The sequence below is a fragment of the Orbicella franksi genome, chromosome 8 (assembly GCF_964199315.1).
Source record: "Orbicella franksi chromosome 8, jaOrbFran1.1, whole genome shotgun sequence".
Taxonomy (NCBI): domain Eukaryota; kingdom Metazoa; phylum Cnidaria; class Anthozoa; order Scleractinia; family Merulinidae; genus Orbicella; species Orbicella franksi.
The window spans coordinates 805,001-824,423 of NC_138152.1; the positions used below are offsets into that span (position 1 = coordinate 805,001).

At 38.1% G+C, this 19,423-nt stretch overlaps 3 protein-coding genes and 1 long non-coding RNA gene across 4 annotated transcripts in view; 3 read left to right on the forward strand and 1 right to left on the reverse strand.

Annotated features, from left to right (window-relative positions):
- LOC145496232 (uncharacterized) overlaps positions 1–19,423 on the forward strand; it is a 448,310-nt gene that overhangs the window by 205,966 nt on the left and 222,921 nt on the right. The gene's annotated exons all lie outside the window — the stretch shown is intronic.
- The window catches only part of LOC145496256 (uncharacterized), a 192,459-nt gene that overhangs the window by 54,896 nt on the left and 118,140 nt on the right, over positions 1–19,423 (forward strand). The window lies entirely within an intron of this gene.
- Positions 1–19,423, reverse strand: part of LOC145496263 (uncharacterized) — a 427,898-nt gene that overhangs the window by 46,732 nt on the left and 361,743 nt on the right. Inside the window, exons 7-8 of the long non-coding RNA XR_014050532.1 lie at positions 5,396–5,469; positions 54–189 (exon numbers count right to left, since the gene is read on the reverse strand). This is a non-coding gene — a long non-coding RNA (uncharacterized LOC145496263). The remainder of the gene's footprint in view (positions 1–53; positions 190–5,395; positions 5,470–19,423) is intronic.
- Positions 1,960–19,423, forward strand: part of LOC145496221 (uncharacterized) — a 28,342-nt gene continuing 10,878 nt past the window's right edge. Inside the window, exon 1 of the mRNA XM_081475907.1 lies at positions 1,960–1,969. The gene's annotated coding sequence lies outside the window, so the exon portion shown is untranslated. The remainder of the gene's footprint in view (positions 1,970–19,423) is intronic.

Consider the following 19,423-nt stretch of genomic DNA (forward strand, 5'->3'; position numbering starts at 1 on the left):
TATTGAAAGAGAACCCTCAGTAACTGTTCAAATGAAAACTAATCACATTGTACCTCTCCTTAACATGCACAGCCTCCTTGCTTGTTTTTGTTTCCATTTGCTTGGCAGATTTCTTTAGCTTCTGAGGTGCAACTTCCTCCTCTTCCGCAGAATACCAACAGATACACTTTAACCGTCATTAATACAAACCTGTGCAAGACATGTTAGTAAAATCCAAGATAAAAGACCAACAATCTCTTTCTGGAGGGAGGGGGGGATTTAGCAGCCTTGGCTATTTTTAGAGAGTTGCTACCTTTAACATTTTAGCAATAAATTTACAAAGTATTAAAACATGCAGCAATCTGGATTATTGAATAATATATTAGAGAATTGGAGGAATCAAGGTGAAACTTGACGAACAAAATTAATACCAGAACAAAGTGATGTGATACCGCTAATTAAAAATAGGTCCGTAATGCGAACTTGTGTGGGATTTCAGTCAAATAAAAGTTGATGTGCTATGGATAAATCAGAGAAATTGCAGCTTTACAGTGAGCATTTATACATTTTGTCGTGTTGTAGTGATGAACATTGAGTAAAGATACCGTAGAGTCCTCGTTATAAAATCCCAAGCTGCAGATGAAAAAACGGTTACAGGAGAAACATGTTTGGACTTAAGTTTTCAGGAAATTCGCTCCCTTAGGGTTCAGTTACACAGAACTCTTTACTGTGGTAAGTGAACCTTTTACCACAGGGAACTGCATTTAGTGAGTATGACCAATATTTCCGGAGGTAAATTTCCCGTGGTTAATACCCATGGATACATCAAAAACATCACATGCAGCGCCCTTGACATTTAATGTGGTCAGTTGCATTGGTGTTTTGATGTCCAGGGTATTACGAGCAAATCACATTTCTCTGTTTGTCATTAATACGAAACTGAAAAGGAAAAATGGTTTTCCTCCGTGTACCATTTTTGTTACCTTGGCAAAATCCCGTGTAACCGTTGTTTCACAACATATACTGAAACGGTTAAACCCAGCAAAAAAAAACAACAACAACAACAAACAAAAGTCAGGGGGGTATTCATTGAAAGAGGCATTAAAGTAAACAGATTTTGCAGGTTGGGCTTGTTTTAAGCAGCAGGAACGAAAACAAATGACATCATCGAAAAGCAAGTGCAAACGAGACGGTTTAGTTTTTGGTTGTGATTCTGGACTGTCCAATCAACAATAACGTGGCATGTTTCATCGGGATGCCAGATGACCTGCTACATAACTGGGACAATAGGCCCTTTGCAGCTGGGGTCACGTGACCAAATTTTTCCTAAAAAATTTTTGTATTATGGGCTATAACTAAAAGAATGCCAGAAATGGAAAGAGCGCATCGAAAATACCAAAATGGCCAAGTTTGAGGCCCCAGGAAAAAGTGAGTAAGTTTATACCATAGTTTGAATTTTCGGCAAATTTAGAGGATTCGTATGGAAAATGTTGCTGGAGAGCAACGTCTTGCTCTCCAGCAACATTTTTCCATACAAATCTTCTTATTCTTTCAAAAATTCAGACCATCATAAAATCTCATTCTCTAATGATGGGTGCCTCAAACTTGGCCATTTTGATATTTTCGACATGCTTTTTCCATTTCTGGCATTTGTTAAGTTATAGCCCATAATTTTATGAAAAGTAGGTCACGTGATGGCTTAGCTGCAAAGGGCCTATTAATGTTCCCGAACACAACTTTTGAATCGCGTTGGCTTGGGTGGCGGCGGCGGCGGCGGCGGCAGCAGCAGCAGTAGAAGTAGCAGTAGCAGCAGTAGTAGTAGTAGTAGTAGTAGTAGTAGTAGTAGTAGAAGTCTTTATTAAGAAATCAGTTACAACATACGTGTGATAATAAAGTGTATTATCGTTTGTCTCACGATTCCACTATCCCTGTTGATGTTGTTAGGGTGAAGTCTTATGTGAATAGCTTCCTTGACCCTACGTGTGTACCAGTGAGGATCTCGATCAATAAACTTGACCTCATTCCAGATAGGATAGTGCCCGGTTCCCACTGAGGGAACAGCTACTCGCCGGAACAATGGAACAATAGGAGGATCAAAATGCACCAATCACAGCCGACCTTTGTGATTTAAATGATACCGTGCAATCAGTCGACCTTATCGCCTGAAGAAGACTAGCAGTAAGCAGTCGAAACGTCGCGATCTACATCTCAAGTGACTACATCGTGAGACAAACGATAATACACTTTATTATTGCATCTACCACGATGAATTACAACAACCTTTTCCTCAACATACGTGTGGCTTTACAATCAATAACAAACTAAGCTAAACTAGAGAAAAAAAAACCCCTATCATATGTATTACAAGAAAGTTTTTGAAAAATAAATTTAAAAAGACATCTATTTACAAAAGCCTGTTTGAATCGTTCCGTTTTTACTTTAGGGAGTATGAAGTCATGGCCCCTTTCTCTAAGAGCTCTGTTACGTTTGGGTGGGAGCAAGTCATATAAAACATGGCCAGTGTCACTTGTGATTCTTTTGAAAAGATCACTGTCCCTATTCTTTATAACATCAGATATCAAAATGATCTTATTTGTAAAGCCAAAACGATAGGCTCGCCGAAAAAAAGTGTCAATCCGATCTAAATATTTGCCTTGATAGGCGGAGCCCCACACTTCTAATCCATACAGAAATAATGACATTATTAAAGAGTCGAAGAGTTTACTAAGCTGATCTTTAGTGTACCCATAATATTTGCATACCCTAAGAATATATAGTCGACTAGCAGCTCTAGAAAGTAAACTGTCAACATGAAGATCCCAATTACAAGGATCTTCATGGAAGGTAATTCCCAAAAGTTTCAGCCACTCTTTCCGCTCAATCCCAGGCACTGGAGGAGGAGCAGGCTGAGTAGTTCTACTACGCAGTAGCATTTCCCACGTTTTTGACAAATTTAAAGACATCCTATTGTTGGCTGCCCAGCTCTCAAGGTCCTTAACATCTGCGAGCGCTGTGCCAGAGTTCCTTCTAACAGGTACACTAATAGTGATATCATTAGCATATTTCGAGATCCCGTTGTTTGAATCAACTAGCTTTATATCGTTCACCATCAGAGAGAATAAAAGTGGCCCAAGGACTGTGGCACTCCTCTATTAATATCAACATAATCAGTAATCTCTCCATCCACAATGACCCTTTGTTTGCGGTTGCCAAGGAAGCTGATAATCCAGTTGATGATATATGGATTAAGATTAGTAGCCTTCAACTTTTCGCAGACAAATTTGTGAGAGACAGTGTCAAAAGCTTTACTAAAGTCAAATGACAGAACTCAAACAAAGTCTACATCATCATTTAGCCACCTGAGCCAATTATGTTGACAATTTATAAGCGCCATCGTGGTATTGCAATGTTTCCTATAAGCAAACTGATCCATACCAATCACAGACCTAAGCTCCATGAAAGTTTCTAGTTTGCAGACTAGCCTCTCACACTGTGGGAACAGCTTTATTTCATTGGCTACATTTGACCTAGGATTTGTTTATTAGTTCCAGTGAAGACAAGTGGTTCAGTTAACTTTAGCTCTTACACAGACGCTCCCCCCCCCCCCCCCATGAAAAATTCAGTCTGTATCCAGTCAAAATTGTTCGGAAAAGTATTCTAAAGCCATAAGAGTAAGCCTGAACCAAGGAACGGCAATAGAAATGTTGTCTACTTTTATTCCTCACTGGAAATATTAGAATTGGTCACTGGTTGCACAGAGTTTGTTTACGATAAATCAACTCCAATTGCAAATGTCAGCTAATACTTTTGCTTCCAGCTGAGAAGACTGTATGTAAATTATACTTTTAGAAATTAGCTTTTGTGCTTAAACATGACCAGTAAATGTGAAAATGTTTAGCGTGAAGTTTGAAGGCAAATACAAATATTTCGTCCTTTTAAACTTGTGAGTCAACACAAACTGCACCGTCACGCAACATATCAAGAAATCATCGTCTATCAGTTGAAGAGACCTCAACTTGCTAACCATAAATACACAGGAAAATACTGGGCTTTGTCATTATGTTATATCAGTCCGTAAAACTTTGGTTGTTGATATAAATATGCTGATTTTAGCAATAGACGGGAGTTGAAAGTAATGAAATCAATCAAGTGTAAATTTTATTTCCACAGTTGCAGACTGCGTGTCCCGACGTGCACAATGTTTACTGGAATATAATTTCTGCAGAAATTGTCGTAGTGGGATTTTCAGCTGATCGAAGGAATTTCAATGTGACATAATTTAAATATGTAATCGCAGAAAGTTCTGTCCAAGAACTGGAACTTTGTATAATTGTTGTATGATTGACTGATTGTTCGTTATTCATCCAAGAATTTCGCGCATATACAAAAAGCAAATGTTTACCCACCTTATAATAAATGGCGCATCAAAAATAAATACAGCAGTAAGTGTCTGAAAAACACTGAGACCTAAGGCGTAAGACTCCCTCCGAATCTGAAAAACAAGTCAAAATTCGCCAAAAAACAACACCCAGTAAGAGTAATTATACGTCTAATGGCCGCTGCACAAAAAGACTCAACCTTTTGCTAGTGGAACCGCCAAACTTCTAGAAACCACGTGACAGTTAGCTCTCGTGGACAAATAAATAAATAAATAAATGAATAAATAAATAAATATCACTGGCGTAGACAGAGTGTGGGAAATCCCACACAAAAATATTTTGGTATACAGATTTGATTGCACTGCTCCCCAATTTAACTATGTTTTCCAAGACAGAACAGCTTGAGTATAAGTTGCACATGCAAAGGATAAATTAAACATAATGTACATGATTAATGCACCATTTTGGCAACAGGCAAATATAGCTTAAGCTTAAACAAACTGTGCACAGCTTATATGAGTATGAAGTTGGTACCACGGCTCGAAAAAAACTTGAATTCCAACTTGCCCTTGGGACAAGTATCTCTTAAAGTTTGCTTGCCCATGGCAAGTCTTAGTTTACCCTTTTAATGATTTAGTTGGCGGATGACTTGCTTGGTCTTTTGGCCATTGGGCAAGTGAGAATGTAAAGTTACTTGCCCAGAAGGAAAATCTGCTTGTCTGGGGCAATGGGATAGCACTTTTTTCAAGCCCTGGTGTACGCAAGCTCCAAACGAAAATGTGATCACATAATATTATTATTTGATTAACGTTGCTACATGTACAATGTAAGGTTAAATTGAGTGCAATAAAGCTGTGTTAAGATTTTGAGGACTAGCAGATTATAATATATTCATGATCAAAATACTGGAACTGAGATGCTTTATTTGAAGGCATGAATTTGCAACACGATCTACATGTAACTCTGCCCTGCGTTACTTTACATTTTATTCGCAAATAGTATGGTTCAATACAATGAACACAAAATGATGCTTTTACCAGAGTCCTCAACATTGATTGACTTTCTGCTCTTGCTTGATTTTGAACTTTCTCCTTTTTTCACTGTGGCTTTTCTACGACAGGAAATAACACAAATTCATGAACAAAAAATACCAGGACTAAGGTGAAAAAAAAACTGTTCATGGAGATGGAATGTTAGTCGAAAGTCAGAGGTCTCAAACAATCGCATCAAATGATCTAGTAATCTTTTAATATATACTTGTAATGGTTTACCATAGGTAATAAATCAATAATTCAGTTGCAGGTAAATCAGGGCAATTGGTTTCACTGAATTATGACTGGCTCAGGGCTTAAAAAAACTTATCCGGAGGACAAGCAGCTCTGAATTTTGCTTGTCCCATTTACTTTGATGTTATTTTCTTTTATTTTATTTAGTTGAAAGACACGTTGCCTGATCCTTTGCCCATTGGGCAAGTGAGAATGAAAAGATACTTGCCCAGCAAGAAAATCTGCTTGTCCTGGACAAGCAGACAGCACTTTTTTCCAGCCCTGTGGCTACTAAATTATTAGTGGAGATGACTGACAGCTGTATTGTTGTCTCTTGACTTTCCAATACACAGCAAAATTGAGAGAAGTTTCAGTATAAAATTCTCAATAGATACTTAACAACGAATGCTTTTCTACACAAAATTGGTTTGATAACTTCACTATTATGTACATTCTGTGGTGCAGAGAGCGAGTCCCTAGAGCATTTATTGATCACATGTCCATTCACTAATGATTTTTGGTTGGACTTTACTTGTTGGTGCAGGAATGTAACTATAGTTTCAGATGGACTTTCTAATATTGATAAACTCTTTGGGATGTGGAATGGAGAAGAAGATTTCTTGTTGCTCAATCACATTTTAATTATAGCTAAAAAACACACCTATGAATGCCGAAAAAATAGCCCTTGCCCGTCCTTTAGAGTGTATTGTAAAATCGTGGCTTATGTATATCAATTAGAATCTCAAGTTGTGAAATCAAATAACAAATAGTCCAGTCATAATCTTAAACTAGATGCTTTGCTGCGTGTACCCAGGCAGTCGTTATACTGAGAAGCAATAGCTATATTGCAATTGAACTAAATGTTCTGCATTTGAAGTTGTACGAAATTCAATCGAATTGATGTGCTTAAGCTATTCTGCTTTTGATTGCATTTCTTGGAATCGATTAATAGCTTCTTACTCGTTTGCAAGTCTTTAGGGTGTGAAATGAGTCAAGGTCTTTATATCAACCTATAAACGTTTCAGTCTATTTTCCTTAGCATTTGTCGTTGTTATTTGCGTTTCTCAAGCAAGCGAGACATTTTGAATTTCATAGTTATGGCGATGAGTGACCTAGACCTACGAACGCGGTTGTCGAAATCATATACTTATCTCGTGATTTTTAGCCCATTTAGAAGTTAAAGTATTAGGAAAAGTGCTTATGTAAATGCTTGTTTGCTCGGTACAGATAATCAGTCGTCTAGATAACCAAAGTAAGATCCAGATGTTTACAATATTTTCCGGCCGTAATGTTGGCGTACCGCGGAGGTACACCAACATGGCGGTTCCATACTGGTCTCCGTAAATTTGTGCAAAATATTTCGACGAATATCTGAGCTTGGGAAAATGCACAGGCTTAAAAATTCAAGGAGTGTCATCTTTATTAATCTCCTATAACATCACAATTTCTTGATTTTATCCACTAAAAGGTTTTCGAATAAATTTTTTATTGCGTCAGGATTGCGTGACAGTGCAAGCCAAGAATTGTTTTGCAGGGGTCAACATACATTAGTTTCTTTCAGCTTAAATGTACAATAATTCGCTACATGAGTTTCACTCATGCTTGTAGACACATAACTCTGTTATGAGCACATATCGAGAGAATATCGTTTAGTTCGAGATTTTATCTTTATTATACTTTACGAAGTTTCTCAGAGCATTTTATTTAGGTGTACTCAAACAGATGCATTCGTAAACAAATTCTCTAACCTTTCTGCTCTTGTTGCTCAGACGTTCTTGAGCTCGCGCTGGGATTCTGCTTGGTTCACGATCACGTCTAAAAATACAAAGACACTTCTGAAGATGCTTTTTATCAAGTTGAAGAGTTGATAGCCCCGGTTGATGGCTCCTTTGGTATAACATGATCCATGATTCACTCAAAATGTTCGCTCGTAAATTGATCTCTCATAAGGCTTGCAGCGATCCGTTCCGAAAACGCTTAACGTCCTAAGAGTGATTTTCTGAGAGCGTCGAGAATCGGAAGACACTCACGAAAAATCGATTTTTCTTTTATTTCGCCAAAACGTACCTTTGGGTGAACTTATTCATGGAAAAATAGTTTAAAGTTCCAACAATTTATTTTACGGCCAAAATTTGAGAAAGTTGGAAATTTGCATATAATGGCGGTTTTCGCGGCTTAAAATGTTCAGAATTTCACGCTTCTTTACGAAAACAGCGGGGGCGTAAAAACAATCCTATGAAAACAAAACTTAGCACAAATATTATTTCATTCTTATACTTTAAAATCGTGTAATAAGTTTCTTGAAGTTTTGTTTGTAGCTTTGCAACGAAGGGTATTTGTACAGCCGCCACATATGTCTCTTGGCAAGGAACAAATAAAGGCCAACTATGACTGGTATAAATGGCCTCTGGTATATATCATTTGGTCAAAATATCTACATTTTAGAAAACCTTGGTTATTGTTTTTTTCACCCGAAAAGGTATAGCTCTGGGAATTAAAATGTTCTCCGTCAGTAAAATAAAATGTTACGGCATGTAAGCGAGTTCAAATTTACGCAAATCACAAGGTTATTCTTTAGAAGTCAACGGTTTAAAACAGGAAACAACGACTCACCGTTACTTACGTTCCTTCTGCTGCTATACAAACGATTTTAACTTCCCAGTGTCCTTGTGAGCTGTTCTGTAAAATATTTCCAGTAAAACAGCGAGCATAAACGGCCATAAAATTCGACAAGGTCGACAATGTTTATATTTGAGATGAGACACTGAGTGGCACACAAAGTCCTGGCTGTTTTCATCGTCTTGCTCAGTCGAGAGTCCTTTAAAAATATTATAGAATATTCGCTTCAAACCGAAGCAAATTAGTTTCTCATATCCATATGCCTCATGTCGACTCATGAGTAAATAACTCAGTCTCCGTACATTGAATTAAGCGCTCGACTGACCTCTGAGGTCAGGCGGCGTCGACAAAATCTGGATCGGACCGGACCGGATCACGGATCGGATCACGGACCGGATCACGGATCAGATCACGGATCGGATCACGGATCGGATCAAGGAAAAAAATCCAAAATTTTGTTGAGCAAATTGCACTAGAGTGACTACTGTGAGCAGAACGTTTTATTTAATTCAGGTGTGATATTCCTTTATTCTTTTATAATATCAAGCCAACTGGGAGCTGGTCACAGATCAATTTTTTTCAGGCTGTTGGGTTTTGATTGCGATGATCAATCATGTCTTCAGATCTTTCTCCGCAGTTCAGATAAATGATATTTCGTGTAATCACTTGCATCAAAGGTAAACTGTCATAAAACAAGTCAGTATGGTAATAATAGGACGAACGTATGAATAGAAACACAAAACTAAAAACACTAAAAAATTAAACACCTGATGAAAACAATTTCCGTTTTTGAGACAAGTCTATACTTTTACAAGATGTGAGTTTGGAATACGATATTTCGCACTGGAATAAAACGAAACAAGCCATTAGTATTTCAAGGAAATATAGCTGTTTTTCAAAAAATTCTAGGAATAACATCGATAGTGTGAACGATAACGCAACCCGAGAATAAACAACATTTTAGGAGCTACGTTGCGATTTTTAGAGTTATTTTTAGGGTTGTAAAGAGCTGCCTTTAAATAGAATAAAACCTTAAAATGATCGTGTTCTAGGATAGAAAACACTTAAGAGGCAAGAACAAATCAAAACAGAATGAGGATCGTTAAGGATGGCAAAGATTAACGGGGATTGCAAATGACGAACTTGAAAAACTAGGCTAATTTTTTCAAGATGTGCAAATCGTGACTTGGCTCCTTCAAAGCAAGTCATGTCCTTAAGCTTTCGCACGTAAGTTTTCTCATTAACTGTATTGTGTGTAACGCCAACTGTAACGCTCACATCTGACACGAAAATGTAGCCGAGAATTAGCCACTGAAAACAATTTCAAAAACGAGAATGGGAGGCTCACGCAAGCTTCGAGCCAACTAACGTTCAAATATAACTACATCTGCCTGTTCATTACAATTTAAATTCGTCGTAAATTAGGCGCTTATGTGGCTTTTTAAATGACCTCTTGTCATTCTCTGTAATTAACATGTCATTGCGTCAAATTCGGGATTCTTATTTTCATTTAACATATTTTAGTTTTCCACTTTTATTTTTTATTTATTATTATCTTATAAACGGTTTGATTTTTGTTTTTGATTTTTTTTTTCTTTAAAACTTTGTTGTTTTTTTTTCTGTGATCCGATCCGTGATCCGATCCGTGATCCGGTCCGTGATCCGGTCCGTGATCCGATCCGTGATCCGATCCGGTCCGATCCAGGTTTTGTCGACGCCGGAGGTCAGGAGGTCACCTGATATGTCATTATGTTACTTTTCCCCGGTTTCACATTACACGCGTAACGCCGTATTGAACAGAAATAGACTGGAACTTTGTTAAAACATCCGTAATACACGCACTCAACTCTTCCTCTGACTCCAAATGTGGACGACTTGTTTTTTATTGTGCGGTAAATTACCGACTCCATGGGGATTTAATTGCTCTTCATCAAACAGTATCGAATAGTAGATCGACAGTTTTCTCGCCTTTCCCGCTTTTTGACCAACGGTATTTCACTTCGCTCAGACGATTGACGCAGAAATGAAAAAATTTATACAGAGATCAGGGCGGGCTCACTTCCTTCGTTCCTCTTCACTAGTAGCCTGCGAACAGGCTCCCGTTGTGCGGTGAGCTCGAACGTCCCTGCCCCGATCGCTTTGCTCTCCGAATTCTTCTGTTTCGCGCTCACCGGAATTTTTTTCCGTCCTCGCCAGGAGCCTGTTCGCAGCTACTTCACCAGACTCCTTCCCGCCGAATCGCCTTGCTTATCGACACTCGCGCGTGTGACTTAAAGGTGAGCCTGCTCGCAAGCTAGCGGCGAAACTCTGCGGCTCTCTCGCAGCTCTCTCATGTGGAGAAACATCAAGAAAAACCTCTGGGGCCAGGGTAAACAGTCAACAGACTTGCTCGTAAACAGCTACATTTGAATCATGGGGTGCCAGAACGACCAAAAGGGGGAATAAACCTATACATCGAGCTCAAGAAACATAAGCTTGATCAGATAGCTGCAAGAAACCAAAGAATGTCTTTTGAGAAATGTACAGCTTTCTCGAAGTAAAGTTAAGGGGTCTCTCGGATATCCGTGATAAGAATCAATTGCAACATACTACTCGCAAAGTGTTCTAATCTAACAGTCGGGCCTGGCATCACAATATAGAATGCAAGTAAGCAACACGGTAAATTTCATATATTTTGTCCCTGGAAAGCAAATACTTGTATCTCGCAATAGAAACGAGCCAAAACAATGTTATGCATAAACACATGGCAAATTACAGAGGTGTCAAACTCGACGAAGCGACATGCAGATAACAAAGGAAATCATGCAGACCTATGAATTCGAAAAACTTGCCATAGCACAGTCTAACGGCTCAACTCGACTTAAAATTCCTTCTTTTAACACAACATGAAATGCCCTTCATAAACACGAATGAAGCGAAAAAAAGGTCGAGAGACCGAACAGAGAACGGCAAATGTACAAATGTCACGAACCGTAGAAGTGGTGTAGGCTAGCCATTTTACAAGTTTGTACAAGCCGCAGAATGTCTTACATCCTCACATATGTACGAGTTGGGCTAGCCACTACAGACGTACATAGTATTTTAGAAATACCGGCAACTGATGAGATCCACATAGAGGATCGAAACCGTGGTCTTGCCTGAGCTAAGCCGAACAGTAGCAAATACAACACGCAAAACAGTCAACAGACTTGCGCGTAGACAGCTACATTTGAATCATGTGGTGCCAGAAAGACCAAAAGTGGGAATAAACCTATACATCGAGGTCGAGAAACATGAGCTCAATCAGATAGCTGCAAGAAACATAAGAATTTTTCTGGAGAAACGAATAGCTTTTTCCAAGCTACGGTGTCTTTGAAGAAAAATGTAAGAGGACAAATATGATATCCGTGATAAATATCAACCTCCTGTACTTGCAAACAGTTCTGTAGTCACAGCCGGGTCCGGTGTCACAATATAGAATGCAAGTAAGCAACACTTTTACGGTAAATTTCATATTTTGTTCCGCGAAGGGAAATACTTGGAGACTAAAAAACATATCTTGCAATAGAAATGAGCCTAAAAAATGCATAAATACATGGCAAATTTTAAAGTAGCCTGCGAACAGGCTCCCGGTGAGCCCGGTGAGCCCTTGCCCTCGCCCCGATCGCTTCGCTCTCCGAAGTTTTTTTCCGTCCTCGCCGGGAGCCTGTTCGCAGGTTAATTACAAAGGTGTCATCGACGAAACGACATGCAGATAACAGCGAAAATCATGCAGACTTATGACCTCTAAAAATTTTGCCATAGCACAGTCTTACAGCTCTACTCTAATAAAATTCCTCCTTATAACACACAACATGAAGTACCCTTCATGAGCACCAGTGAACCAACAATAAGGTCGAGTGACCGGACAGAGAACGGCAAATGTACAAATATGTTACGAACAGTAGAAGTCGTGTAGACTAGACAACTCATTTTACACTGAAATACTGCAAATTATACATTTAATATGTATACAGCTAAATATTTCAGTTAACGTTGCCAGATGAAATTTTTAGATTAAAAAAACCTATGCGACAAGAACACTAATGATAGGCTATGTATTCATTAAGTTTGGCTTATCATGTGAAAAAAAAAATCTACTAGTTTGTATTTTTGTGTGTGAAGTAGAAGCCTACACAATAAGACCACTAATGGTAAGCTTTGTATTCATTAAATTTGGCTTATCATTTAAGAAAAAAATGATTATACATCTAACAGCTTGTTTTTTTTGTGTGTGAATTAAGTAGAAGTTTTGCGCTTTTATGAGATGTACTTAATTAATAATAAAATAAAATTTTTGAACGTAAAATGAAAGCCTTCCTCTTAAATCAATTTTTAATGTGAATAATTTTATATGTAAATAGTTTTTCAATAATTGTTTATCGATAATCTTTGAGTATTTTTTTAATTACCTTTATCATTATTATTGTCTCTGAAAAGCCCCCATGGGGAGTTGACAATAAAATTTGGATTGTATTGCAAAATAATTAATGATAAAATAATTAATAATAAAAGTAATATTCACTCAGGATGATAATATTCAGTCACTCATTCTGACAAAGAAAATTTTCATCTATTAAACATGTAGAACCTACTGCTCCAATGAAACCCTGTTCCTTCTAAATGCACATAGAAGACAATTAGGATCAATTTTAGGGTTAGGGAAAGTTTTTAGCATGACTGAATTGAATTAATTGATGAAGGCGAATGAATATCAATCGTAATAGAGCTTGCAATATACAACAGGATGGAGTCCAGACTCCCTTCCCCCCCTCCTACCTCTGTCAGGGGACACGTGGCCTCTTACCTAGCCTCCACCTCCGTTAGGAGATCCATGGCCTCTTAAGTAGCCCCCCACCCCTTCATTAGACCCATGGCCTCTTAAGTAGCCCCCCACCTCCCTCAGGAGACCCATGGCCTCTTATATAGCCCTCCTCCCAAAAAGTGGGTCCCTAGCATGTAACATAGTTTTGACCACTTCCCTTAGTTTTCTTTTTTAAGTGCCTTCCTGGGCATATAGATTTCACTCCTGAATTTAGTTATTATTTTTCTTTTCTAAATGGCAACACGCGCCGTGCTTCATCAGGGCTGCATTTAAAGACTAACGCTTGTCGTACGTCTTCCTTCCGAGACTTTTATTTCAACAGAATAACTTTCATATGGAACAGTTTACCTGAAAATATCAAGGATTCAGACACTATAAGCTCTTTTAAAAGTAGACTTAAGTCATTTTATTTTACTAGACTTTTAAATGTTTTTGATGGCGACGATTTTCGTTCTTTTGAATTAATCTGTCCTAAGTGTCGCCGTGTTAATATTTTCTTTGTCTGTACTTGTTAAGTTGATTAGTATATTTTAGATTGTATTTGTGTTATTTAGATTATTTGATTTGTAGTTTAGTCGGGTCAGGGAAGGGTTTTTTCGGGACATTTTTTAGGGGGTTGGGTGTGGGTGTATTGGTGTAGGGGACTTATGTCCTATTGTTAAGCACCTGTACTTGTACGAATCCATAAATAAATAAATAAATAAGAGTCACAAAAGTGGGCCATTTCGCCTGCAAAAATCATTATTTGCATTTTGCTTCCACATTCGACCAACTGTAAGAGCGTTTTAGGATCGATCCTGCCTGTAGCTGAAACAAATATTTATAAGAAGACAAACATCACGTTGAGTTCCGGGTTGTATGAAAACATGAAATAAACGTCGATTTGTAAATGTGCATTTTATTTGCTCGATAGCTGCTTTGAAGGCACATAACGATCGTATTTCCAATCAAACCCTTTCGGAAACCACTCAAAATCATGCAAAATCATTTGAGAATAATGTTTTGGCACATTTGATAGCTATACCTGGTTACGTCAGAAAAAAATAGAAAACTTCGAAGAGCGTGGGAATACGAGTGTGCAATGTCATACGTACGGTCAGCGGTGAGGTCGTAGTCGTTGATAATGCACCGTAAACGCTGTGCTTCTGCTAGTACATTCGCATTTTTTTCCTCCGTTTTGACGAGCAACTCCCTCCTACGAACACCGACAGATTTGACCAACCAAAAGTCTACCGACAAATCATTCGTGACTAATCTTCACATATTGTGTTCCTCTCAATTGTACAGTCGTTCATTCGGGCATTAATCGGGAAGCGATCTTCGCACATCCGAAGTTTGATTAAGTACGAATATTCCTTTGTTACACGATTTTGGTTAACGGACACGCTTGATGATATAGAATCTACGGCCCTCTGGCCGTAGATTCAAAAAGCTTTTCAACCCAGTCATAGGAATTACAAAATAGCAAAATATAAAGATATGTTTAGAACCCACAACTAAATTAATCACAAGAAATTTCTCATGACATAACAAAATCTCCATTTAAGCTATCAATTCCCAGGATCCACCCTGCAGTAGACACATGTTTGCATTGCAGACCTATTTTTTATAATACCAATTGTTAATTTCTTAGTTTGTGAATTTGCTTGTGTCATTGAGAATGTTATATTTCTATCTGTTATTGTGAATAATTATTTTCATTTTATGTACTACCACTTTAACTAGTTTGTATTTTCTTTTGTTTACTAATTTATTAATTAATGTACCTTTATGTTAAGAGTGAACCTCCTGTGAAGTAGCTTTGTAGCTAAGCCGAGGGGTCACAATAAGTAAGACCCATTTGAAACGCTGCTCCATTGATGCGCCAAACCTAACTGATAAGTTAAGTACGGCAGAAGAGCTGCGTTTGAATCAGTTTGGTTCGGCAGGTTAGGTTTGGTGCAGCAAACAACATTAAATTCGGCAGGGTCTGTCGCACTATGCGACACTGGAGCGGCAGCTGATTCATATGGCGTTCTCCTCATGTGTGGACCCTAATGCATAAATTACTGTAATGTATTTTTCATATAACAGGACTTGCAATTGGCTCAAAATTGAGTGGCGTGACCAGTCATGCATGAAGCTTGAAGTCGTCGCCAAAAATAAAGACAACAAAATACCAGCATGCCTTCAATTTATGAGAAACGGGACTGTATAAGCGAGTTTCTTTAGGGCAAATTCATTGTTTGCTTTTTTATCATGATAATAACCTAGCTTATTAGACTTCCCTTTAACAAGTCGAATTAACCGGGAGAAAACCTGTCTAAATACAAACACTTAACCTTGAGTTTGAATTTGCTTCCCTAAATATTGCTATGACGGCAAAATGTTAGTCACAGCTTTCCTATTTGGACAGAGTTTGTGCATTCAGAACGCATATTTTCTCGTCGAAAATTGTTACCACTGGCTTCCCGAATTAAGTTCGGCGCAAGTACGCCTTCTGAACTAGCCGTCACTGGAAAGTCGCTCTAAAGTCGCATTTAAGGTGGCCGATCACAGTTTTCAAGTGCCTGTGCCTAATTCACCATTACTTTTAAACTATTTATACTTTGGCGCCCGGTTTTTTGCAAGAGTCAAGGTTAACCACAGAAGGGTTTATTCTCGCATTTTGGCTAAGGTGTGTTGTGTTGCCATGGCAACAGGGCTGGTTAAAAACAAGGCTTAAAAATGGTTTTTGTTTATTTACAAAAATATCCAGCCGTTAGATTTTTTTCATCATTTGCCCACCACTAATTGACATTAAATCCCTTGTCAACACTGTTCTGATAAAATTTTGACATAGACGATTTTTGTAATTCGCCGTAAATCGTGTTCACTGTATGTTCTGTATTATTAAAAATTCTTTATGTCAAAATTCAGATTTCTTGTGATAGATCATTCACGTGGTTTCTGAACTATTTTTTTGCCAAATTTCTTGAAATTCTAACGACTGGATTGTTAGAAATCGGCAAGTTTCTACAAAAGCAATCAGTCTCAATTTTTGGAGCAACTATGCATGCGCTGCATTTAACTGGGTTCTCTCTGTAACAAAGAGAAAGCTGAGAATTGCTGGGTTCTTTGCATCGTTAGCTTTTCTAACATATCTTGTTTCTGCAATCCTTGTGCGTGCGCGGAATTGCATCAGCAAAAGTGCGCGCGAAAACTGTGTTCGGCCACCTTAATCAAGTTTGGTTCAGCATATGAGTGGAGCGGCGTTTGGACCACGCCTTAAGAATTACTTTCTTGCTTACTCTTACTAGAGCTGTAACTAAGATCCTCACTGGAAGCAGAAACCACTTTGTAAAAAACTGTCAAATCCAAATTAAAAACCTTTATTTGAATTTGTCTCTTTATTTGGGGAACCGGGTGCGAACCAAGTGCAAGTGACGGTGACATCTCGTTCACGGTTTGGGACACAATTTTTCAGTCGGCAATGTTTTTGTCACGTGGGCAGAATACGGCTTACTCATTGGTCCATTCAAATTTTCCTGCAATCTGATTGGTCGACTGCACCTGTAAGCTACCCTTGCTACCTGGCATTATTACCGTGTAGGGTACAGTAGCTTGAAAGTTGAGTTAATGTTACGGCTATCCAAGAAATTCATATTCCAACAGCAAGGTTTACCAAATATTCCCTGGAAAGAATGCTGTAATACAATTAAGGAAAACAAGTCATGCTACAATGATTGTGTTGATGTCTCTATTTATTATTATACATTATTTTTTATGGTTTTTACTAAGAAACTTGTTGGAGTTAATTGCCTAGTTATTGTTTGGTCTTCCTGCATTTAATCAGCAAATGCATTATACCATTTTATGGTATAATATAGCAGCCATGTGGGTGTAGGAATGGGCTGAATAACCAACTGAAACCACAACTAATAACGGAGGTTTTGGTCAAACAATTAAGAATAAAAATCAGCGATAATAATTTTGAATGATGTTCATCGTTCTCAAATTTTAAGATTCCTATGGCTTCTTTAGATACTAAGAATGCATGTAAAGGACTTGTTACATGTGATTAAACTCTACAAGGTGGAATGTGGAGAGTGTTAATTAAGTACTAAATAGCTTTGCTTTAATTGAGTCAGATTGAGTCTTCAGGTTAGGTTTTTTCCTTGGATAAAGAGCATCTCGTAACTCAAGCATTCAAATTTGCCACAACATTTCTTAAGGATGGTAAATTGTTCCTGAAGATCTTTGTTCATCTGATTTATGGGCGTTATGAAGGTGTTTTCCAACAGCTGGGTGCTTGTGTCTATTAGTGCGTCGGAAAAGGTGTCGGCAAGTATAGCCAACATAATCCGCAACTAGATTTGGAATTTCTTTACTCCTTTGTGTTCCACCAAGATTTGCAATTGCTAGGCAGTTTTTACTGCAGTTTTTGTTCTTTTCAAAAAGGTTCACACATGCAGGTCAGTTTTGTCATTAAATTATGCGAAGTGTCTTTTACCTTGGTTCCAAGTTATGCAGCAAAATCGTTAATGTGGGTGACCAAACAAACAATGGTAATACAGCACTACAGTTGCAACTAAACATTCGGTTCTGTTTGATTGACAAAATGAGCTCCGCTACTATGTTCGATTAGCAAACTCAACCGAATGATGGGATTCAATTACCAACCTTTCAAACAGATACCCTGGGCATATTCGAACAGTTGCAAAACGAGCAAAATAAGACCGGGAAATAGGAATTGGTTCTCGCTCGCCTAGCATTTATCTAATAAGTCTGTTATTCGAGTGCGCACTGCTAAGTGTATCTATAGCTTGTCAGACCTACACTTAAAAGAATGACCCAATTCTCAGTTCCATTAAAAAGGATCAAGAGTAGGCAAGAATTGAAACAACTTAACCTCTCGAATCAAATCAAAATGAATCAAAATGAATCAAGTCTCGTGCAACCTTAAAACACTTCAGACTGTTGTCGTCTTTGCCAGCAAGAGAGTAGGAAATCCTGACTGAAAGTCCTTCACAATAATTAACCATTTTCAAATTTGTTAAATGCGACTTGCTTAAAGACCAAGGGAAAACAAATTCTTGTTAGAATGGCAATTTGCACAGGTTATTGTACCAGAGCACGGATGTGCATCTGTTGAGGTATGGATGTAGGTTTGCACTGTATATCTCACTGGCTAGGTTATACATCAGAGAAAGTTTTCTTTGGACTACTCGTAGCAAGATTTTTTTGACATTCCTGAGGATAATGTGATTGACTTTTGAATCTTCCCCATTATTGTTCGTACATTTACTAATGCACATTGTCTGGAAGCATGTTTTTGTTTTACATTTGATGTGAAATTCAATTCAGCCACTGTCAAATGGCAAATGGTCACCAAGCACTGCTTTAGGTTAATTAGGTTGTTGTAAAAAAAGTGTGATGATTTTGAATAAAGGTAAATTTGTCCTCAAAACTGCACATTCTCCTCGTTTCATGAGCCAGTTGTTTCTCTTGGTTGACGAAACAATGGCCTTGTGGGCAAGAATAAAAACAGTAATGTTATTCTCATACACCAGTGAGGGCCCCTTTCTCAATACTTAAAGGATACTGAGCTGATTATCTGAAGTCGTAGGAAAACCATTTTTAGAGTATTGTACCTTTTGGGAGCTTCGTAAAACAAGTGCATAATTTATTCAAATTTTATTTGGGGGGTGAAATAACATCTCTTTAAATATGACTGGTTATGGCTTAGAAAACATTGTCTGAGATGTTTAATTATTAAATTTCTCATTTGTTTGTAGGCAAAAGTAATCAGGGATAAGGAAGAAGACATAGTGAAACATGTGAACATAATGTAAGTGGTAAGAAGATATGATTGATGATCGTTGTTAATTATGCACACGACTTAAGCAGCTGTGAAATTAAAGCCTGAAAAAAATTCAGGCCTCAACGGGATTTGAACCCATGATCTCTCTGCTGTGCCGGTGCAGTGCTTTACCAACTGAGCTATCAAGCCATCTGGGAGCTGGTCACTTTGTGAGTTCGTAATGTACCCGTAGATGGTGAAGAATACAAGTGAATACACGAGAGACCATTTGTTTGAACTGCTTAAGTTGTGTGCATAACTGCAGTTGAAATATAAGAACGCTTGACACTTTCTTTATATTGTACTGCACCCACGCAGTTTATACTCGTCCCCGTAATTTCTGTCTTCACACCTATTGTTTTCCAGTATAACTATCACTTATTGTAATGCAACTAGTCCAGCAATTAGCCTATTGTTTAATACCGTGTATATATATCTAGTTGATAGGAATGCTTATCATTAAATACTGTCTGATGAGTGCGTAAGCACGAAACTCGGAGTAACAGCAAATCTTGCC